Below are 8,522 nucleotides of genomic sequence, written 5' to 3' on the forward strand. Positions count from 1 at the left end.
CTACTGCTTCCATGGATGTCAAACGTTGTTGTTGCTATGTGCTGTCAAATAGCTTTGAACCCTTCTGTATCCTGAGCCAAACTTATTGCCTCTGACTACCGACCCCCATTACCCCAGTCACTGAACCAATTAATCTCATTGACAGTTTTCTTCTCTTGCACTGTCCCTCTACCCTCCCGAGCATGAGGTCCCTCTCTAATGACTAGTCTCTCTTTGCAACATGCCCAAAGTATGTCAGGCAAAGTTTCAGAAAATTCTCCAAGGAGCAGCCTGGTTTCACACTCTCTAGGTTAAACTTGTTTGTTCTCCTAGTAGTTCATGGTATATTATATTCAATGCTCTTCTCCAGCACCAAAGTTCAAAGGCATCAATTCTCCTATCATCCCTAGTCGTTTTTCAGCTTTCTGATGCACAGCACATAATTGTGAAGATCATGGCCTGGATCAGGTACACCTTAACATCATTGTTCCTTAGCAGTCTAGAGATGTCTTTGACAACAGACTTTCCCATTGCAATTCATCTTTTGATTTCCTGGATGCTGGTACGAAGAGTGTTGATTGTAGGACCAAGTAAACCAATGCTATTAATAATCTCAGTCTCTTCACCATCTGTCATAATGCTGCCAATTCGCCCAGTGGTGTGAATATTTGTTTTCTTGATGTTGATCTTCAATCCATATGAAGGCTGCAGTCCTTGACCTTCTGCAGCAAATGTTTCAGGTTCTCCTTAGTTTCAGCAAACAAGGTTATGTTATCTGCGTAATGGAAATTTTTGATGAGTCTTCTTCCAATCCTGATGTCACTTTCCTTTCCTTCTCACAGAGCCCAGACACCCAGATGATCTGTTCTGCATATAGATGTTCTGCATATGGACTAGGACACATCCCTGGTTTATATCTTTCCCAATTTTAAACCACAGCGAATTCTTGCTCTGCCTCTTGGCCTAAGTATAGGTTTTACATAAGCATGATCAAGTGATCTGGGATTCCTCATTCTTTTCACAGTTAGCCACAGTTTGTTGTGATCAACACAGTCAAATGCCTTCGCATAGTCAATGAAATACAGACACTCCTCTGGTGCTCTCTGCTTTCAGCCAAGGTCCACCTAACATTAGTTATAATACCCTTAGTATTATGGCCTCTTCTACACCTGGCCTGCACATCTGACAGTTCTCTTTTGATATGCTGTTCCAGTCATTTTTGGATAATTTTCAGAATATCTTGCTTGCATGTGACACTAAGGATATCATTCAATAATTTCCACACTCTGTTGGGTCACCTTTCTTTGGGAACAAATATGGATCTCTTCCAGTCATTTGGTCAGGTATTTGTCCTCCAACTTGGTGATTGTGTCCAGGGCAGCATGTGTTTGTTGAAATATGTCATTTGATATTACATAAGTTCCTGGGGTTTTGTTGTTTGTCAACTCCTTCAGAGCAGCTTGAACTTCTTCCTTCTTCACCACAAGATCTTGATCATACATTGATTGATGAAATTCTTCTGTGTCAGCCAATTCCTTATGGTATAGTGACTCTGTATACTGCTTCCTCCATCTTCTTTTGCTGGTTCTTGGATCATTTAATATTCTTCCCAAATCATCCGTAAGTGTTAAAACTCATAGCTTGAATTTTTTCTTCAATTCCTTCAGCTTAAGAAATGTAGGCCGTAGTACTCGCAGTTACTTGCTATGTATCAGAGAGCTTGACAATGACTAGGGATGATAGAAAGAGAATTAATGCCTCTGAGTTGTGGTGCTGGAGAAGGGTGTTGAATATACCATGAACTGATAGGAGAACAGGTTTGTTCTAGAGAGGGTGAAGCAGGGTTGCTTCTTAGAGGCAAGGATTCTGAAGCTTTATCTGACATGTTTTGGGCATGTTGCAAGGAGGGACAAATCCTTGGAGAGGGACATCATGTTTGGGAGGATGGAGGAACAGTACAAGATAGGAAGACCCTGAATGAGATGGATTTATTCACTGACTGGGGTAATGGGAGTAGGTGTGTCAGAGACAGTGAGGCTGGCACAGGATCGAGCAGGGTTTTGGGCTCTTGTACATATTGCTGCTATGAATTGCAAGAAACTCAATGGCACATAATAACAATAGTGGTGAAAGAGCTGCACTACAAACTCAAAGGTTTGTGATTTGAATCTACAAGCTGTTCAATGTGAGAAAAAAAGTTAATCTTCTTTTGCAATTTAGTGCATCAGAAAAACCTGCTGGATTTTACTCCGGTCATTTTTGGATCATTTTTAACAGAATCTTGCTTGCATGCACTATTAATGATATTGTTTAATAATTTCCACACTCTGTCAGATCACCTTTCTTTGGAATGGGAACAAATATCTCACTCTTCTAGTCAGTTGGCCAGGTGGCTCTCCTCCAGATTTCTTGGCAAAACTTAATGAGCAAATCCAGGGCAGAGTCTGTTTGTTGAAATATGTCAATTGGTATGCTGTCAACTCCTAGAACCTTGTGTTTTTTGCAAATTATTTCAAAGTAACTTGAACTTCCTCCTTTATCACCACAGGGTCTTGCTCATATGTTGTTTCATAAATTTCTTCTGTGTCAGCCAGTTTCTCTGGTACATTAACTCTGTATACTCCTTCCATCTTCTTCTAATGCTTCTTGGATCATTTAATATTGTGCCCAAATCATTGTTAAGTATTGCAACCCAAGGCTTGCATTTGTTTTTTAATTCATTCAGCCTAAGAAATGCTGAGTGAGTTCAGCCCTTTAGATTTTCTGACTTCAGCTCTAAGCACATTTTATTATATATCTTGTTTTGTCATCCCAAGCTGCCCTTTGGAATTTATTGTTCAGCTCTTTAATTTCTTGATTTCTTCCTTTAGCTTTGCCTTCTCGGCCCTCTAATGCAATATTCAGTGTCTCATCTGACATCCATCTAGGTCTTTTTCCCTCTTCTGTCTATGTACTGATCTTTTGCCCTTTTCATGGATGATATTCTTGATACCCTCCCGTAGCTCATTGGTCTTCGCTCATTGGTGTTCAAGAAATCAAATCTGCCACCAGAAAGTAATAGCAGTATTTAAAAAAATACTGAGATACAAAATATCAAAGAGAGACATGATATGAGTATAAAGTTATACCCAAAATAAAATTTGCAATTTTCCAGCACACATGATGATGTTATTGTTGTCGTTAAGTGCCCTCAAGTTGCTTGTGACTCATAGTGACCCTATGCACAACAGCCCTAAAACCTGCTCTATTCTGTGCCAATTCACTGTCTCTGACACACGTACCACCATTACCCTAGTCACTGAATCAATCCATCTTGTAGAGGATCTTCTTTTCCTGTGCGTCTCTCCACCCTTCCAAGCATAACACACCTCTCCAAAACTGGTCCCTCCTTGCAACATGTCCAAAGTATGTCAGACGAAGCATCAGAATCCTTGTCTCCAAGGAGCAGCTTGATTTTATCCTCTTTAGGATGAACCTCTTTGTTCTCTTAGCAGTCTTTTGTATATTCAGTACTCCTCTCCAACACCACAGCACAAAGGCATCAATTCTCCTTCTATCATTCCTAGTCATTGTCCAGCTCTCTGATGCATAGCAAGTGATTGCAAAGACCATGGCCTATATAAGGCACACTTTAGTCTCTAGACTGACATCGCTGTTCTTCTGCACTTTGGCAAGGTCTCTGACAGCAGGGTTCCAAGTGCAATATGTCTTTTAGTTTCCTGGTTTCTGGTGCCAAGAGTGTTGATTGTGGAGCCAAGCAAACTAAAGCTGTTAATCTCAATCTCTTCACCATCTATCATGATGCTGTCAGTGGCACCAGTGGTGAGAATCTTTGTTTTCTTGATATTGAGCTTCAATTCATATTGAAGGCTGGAGTCTTTGCCCGTCTACAAAAAGTGCTTTAGGTCCTCCTCAGTTTCAGCAAGGAGGGGGTATGTCAGCTGTATAATGCAGATTCTGGATAAGTCTTCCTCCAATCCTGATGTCACACTTCTCCCCATAGAACCCAGCCTCCCAGATAATCCGTTCTGCATATAGATTGAAAATGTCTGGAGATAGGACACATGCTTGTCATACACCCTTAACAATTTTGAACCATATAGTGCTTCCTTGCTCTTTTCTGACGACTGCCTCCTCGTACAAATACAGGTTTTGCTTAAACATGGTCAAGTGTTCTGGGATTCCCAGTCTTCTCAGAGTGTAATCCACACAGTCAAATGCCTTTGAATAGTCAATGAAACACAGATAGACATTCCTCTGGTAGTCCCTGCTTTCAGTCAAGATCCATCTAACATTAGCTACAATATCCCTAGTACCACCGTCTCTTCTAAAACCAGCTTTGCACCTCTGGCAGTTCTCTGTTACACTTGATCTTAGCCAAAAGGCTGAGAAGCGATGGCAGTTCTCTGTTAATGTGCTGTTCCAGTTGGGTTTTTATTACTCTTCAGCAGAATCTTTTTTTCATGTGATATTAATGATATTGTTTGATAATTTCTGCACTCTGTTGGATCACCTTTCTTTGGAATGGGAGCAAATATCAATCTCTTCCAGTCAGTAAGCCAGGGCATTTTCCTCCAGATTTCTTGGCACAATTTAGCATGTCTAGAGCAGCATCTGTTTGTTGAAATATTTCAATTTGCATACCATCAATTCTTGGGGCACCTTTGTTTTTGCCAGTCCTCTCTGAGAAGCTTAAAATTGCCTGTTTATTACCACAACTCTTGTTCATATGATGTTCCATGAAATTCTTCTGTGTCGAACAATTCCTTTTGTTACATTTACTCTATATACTCTTTCTAATTTCTTTTAGTATTTCTTGGTTCATTTACTATTCTGCCCAAAGCATCCTTAAGTATTGCAACTCAGGCTTGAATTTTTTCTTCACTTTCTTAAGCTTAAGAAATGATGAGCAAGTACATCCCCTTCAATTTTCTAACTCCAGCTCATTGCACATTTCATTATAATACTTTACTTTTTATTCATGCACTAACTTTGAAATCTGCTATTCAGCTCCTTAATATCTTTATTTCTTCCCTTTGCTTTGGCTTCTTGGTGCTGTAGTGAAATATTCAGAGTCTTTTCTGACATCCACTGTGATCTTTTCTTTCTTCTCTTTGTCATGACCATTTGCATTCTTCCTGTATGATATTCTTGATATCCTCCCACATCTCATCTGGTCTTTGCTCATGAGTGTTCAAGGTCTAAAACCTGTTCCTGAGATGGTTTTGATACTTTGATGAGAAACTCAGAGTCATATTTTGGTTTCTGTGAATTAGATTTAATTTTTCTTAGCTTCAGCTTGAACTTACACATAAGTGTTGTGTTGTTGTTATGTGCCGTCGAGTCGTTTCCGACTCATAGCGACCCTATGCACAACAGCCCTAAACTCTGCTCTATCCTGCGCCAACCGCACCGCCTCTGACACACCCATCCCGATTACACCAGTCACCGAATCAATCCATCTCATAGAGGGTCTTCCCCTCCTGCGCTGTCCCTCAACCCTCCCAAGCATGATGTCCCTCTCCAAGGACCCGTCCCTCCTGGCAACAAGTCCAAAGTATGTCAGATGAAGCCCCAGAATCCTTGCCTCCAAGGAGTAGCTTGGTTTAATCCTCTCCAAGAGAAATCTGTTTGTTTTCCTGGCAGTCCAGGGTACATTCAGTACCCTTCTCCAGCACCACAGCTCAAAAGCATCCATTCTCCTTCTGTCCTCCCTAGTCATTGTCCAACTCTCTGATGCATAACAAGCGATTGCAAAGACCATGGCCTGTATCAGGCGCACCTTAGTCTCCAGAGAGACACTGTTGCTCCTGAGTACTTTAGAGAGGTCCCTAACAGCAGACTTTCCCATCGCGATATGCTTTTTGATTTCCTGACTGCTGGTGCCAAGAGCGTTGACTGTGGAGCCGAGCAAACTGAAGCTGTGAACAATCTCAATCTCTTCGTCATCCATCCTGACGCTGCCAATTGGTCCAGTGGCGAGAATCTTTGTCTTCTTGACATTGAGCCTCAGTCCATACTGAAGGCTGCAGTCCTTGACCCTTCGCAGCAAGTGCATGCGGTCCTCCTCAGTTTCAGCTAGCAGGGTTGTGTCATCTGCATAATGGAGATTGTTAATAGACCTTCCACCAATCCTGATGCCACAATTCTCCTCATAGAGCCCAGCCTCTCGGATAATCTGCTCTGCATACATGTTGAAAAGGTATAGAGACAGGATGCATCCCTAGCGTACACCCTTCCCAATTTTGAACCATGCAGTGTTACCCTGCTCGGTTCTGACTACTGCCTCTTGGTCCAAGTATAGGTTTCGTATTAGCACAATTAACTGTTCTGGGATTCCCATACTTCTCAAAGTCAGTTGGTGGTTTGTTCCACTATCTACAACTGGCCTACTTTTCACAGCTGATAATTGAGCTTCACCAGTGGTTCTTTCCACAGATGTAAGCAAACTGATTCCTATGCATATCACCAGATGTAATCCATGTGTATAGTCTCTGTTTATGTTTCTTATAAAATGTACTTGTAATGAATAAATTGTTGATGGTGCAAAATTCTATCATTGTATCTCCAGCTTCATATCTGTCACCAAGTCCATGTTTTTTAAATACTGATCCGTCTTATCTGTTCACAACTTTTTCATTCCAGTCACCCATTATTATTAATGCATCTTGGTTGCATGTTTGATTGATCTCTGACTGCAAAAGTTGGTAGACATCTTCTATCTCTTCTTCTCTGGCTTTGGTTGTTGGTGCATATATCTGAATGATAGCGATATTCCTTGTATACATATAAATATTATCCTGTCACTCATAATATTGTATTTCAAGATGATTCTATAAATGACTTTTTTAAATATGAAAGCAACCCCATTTTTCATCACCTTTTCATGTCTGGCTTAGTAGATCATCTGATAGTCTGACTCAAAATGCCCATGCCAATCCGTCTCATCTTGTCAATATCTAGTATGTCAATATTTATGTGTTTTATTTCTTCCTTAACAATGTCTAATTTTCTAACATTCATGGTTCTCACATTACATGTTCCAATCACTAGTGTCTGTTTCCATCTGTTCCTCCTCCTTTGCTTCCATACTTGAGGGTTCCACATCAGTTGCCCTATCTGCTAGTCTAAGTGTATTCTATTGTACATAGGGTTTTAGAAAGCCTGCTATTTCAGAAGTGGGTGGCCCATCCTTCTTCCTAGTCTGTCTTAATCTGAATGCTGAAATTTAGACCAGCAGATACCTTGATTAAATTCAAAAGGGAATATCACAATAAATGGAGAAGACACTGAAATTGTCAAAGATTTTGCACTACTTGGCTTCATAATCAATTCCCCTGGAAGCAATAGTCAAAAAAATCAAAGATGTGCTTTATCAGGTAAATTCCCTCTCAAGGATCTCTTTAAAGTGTTAAAGAGTGATGATGTTGCTATAAAGACTTAGGTGCATCTGACCCATGGCAAGGAATTTTCCATTGTTTTGCATGTGTGTAGAAGTTGGACAATGAATAAAGAAGATTAAAGAGAATTTGCTGTCATTGGATTGTGGCGTTGTTGAGGAGTTTTGAATATCCCACTGACCACCAAGAGAATAAACAAAATTGTCTTGGAGAAAGCTCAACTAGAATTTTCCAGAAACTTCTTTGGAAGCAAGGGTGGTGAAACTTGTTTCACTTTGGAAAAAAGATGTCATGTGGAGAAAAGGAAATTCAATGATAAATAGGAAAAATTTCAACTTGATGAAATGAGAGAAGAACTGCAGCAATGGGCTTGAGCACATCAGCAATGAGGAAGGAATATGACAAAAAATAGGGCAAGGTTTGTCCATGGGTTTCTGGTTTCTGTGAGTCCTTGTCTATTTAAAGGAGTCTAACAAAAAAAAAGATTTCTGTTTATTTATTTTTATTACTTATTATAATGACTAATAATAGTAATCAATAGAATAATTATCAAATGTATAATCACAATAAAATCCACTAATGGAATATTGAACTTAGAAATCAAGAATGATAGAGACTGTATTTCCTTTCTATAAGGATAGGGCATTTTAGATTGATTTTTAAGAAGATAACGAAATATCCATGTATGTAAAAAAATTTTTTTTTAAAAGAAAAAAAGTAAGGATGTACTAAACAGTGCCTTAAAAGCAAATTCATCATCATATATATGAAAGCAACTAAAACATTTCTTGAAAAGACATGTATTAACACTGAATACATTTACAGAAATGACATAAATTATGCATTATCTTGAAATATACTTAACCAAGAATTTACACAACTTTTAAAATAATGTTTTCAAACTCCAAAAAGACTTACAGGATATTTTTTTTTTCAAATGTACTAACATTTCTTATTCATGAGTGCGAATATTAATATTGGAATGTTTCAATTATCTCAATGGAACGCATAAATATTGACATACTAGGCATTGGTGAGATGAGATGGACTGGCATGGGGCATTTTGAGTCGGATGACCATATGATATATTACCTGGAGATGAAAAAGTGAGGAAAAATGAAGTTGCTTTCATAGTTAAAAAAG

Source organism: Elephantulus edwardii, unplaced genomic scaffold (genome assembly GCF_000299155.1).
Source record: "Elephantulus edwardii isolate Elephantulus edwardi_28Jun2011 unplaced genomic scaffold, EleEdw1.0 scaffold00108, whole genome shotgun sequence".
Classification (NCBI taxonomy): Eukaryota; Metazoa; Chordata; class Mammalia; order Macroscelidea; family Macroscelididae; genus Elephantulus; species Elephantulus edwardii.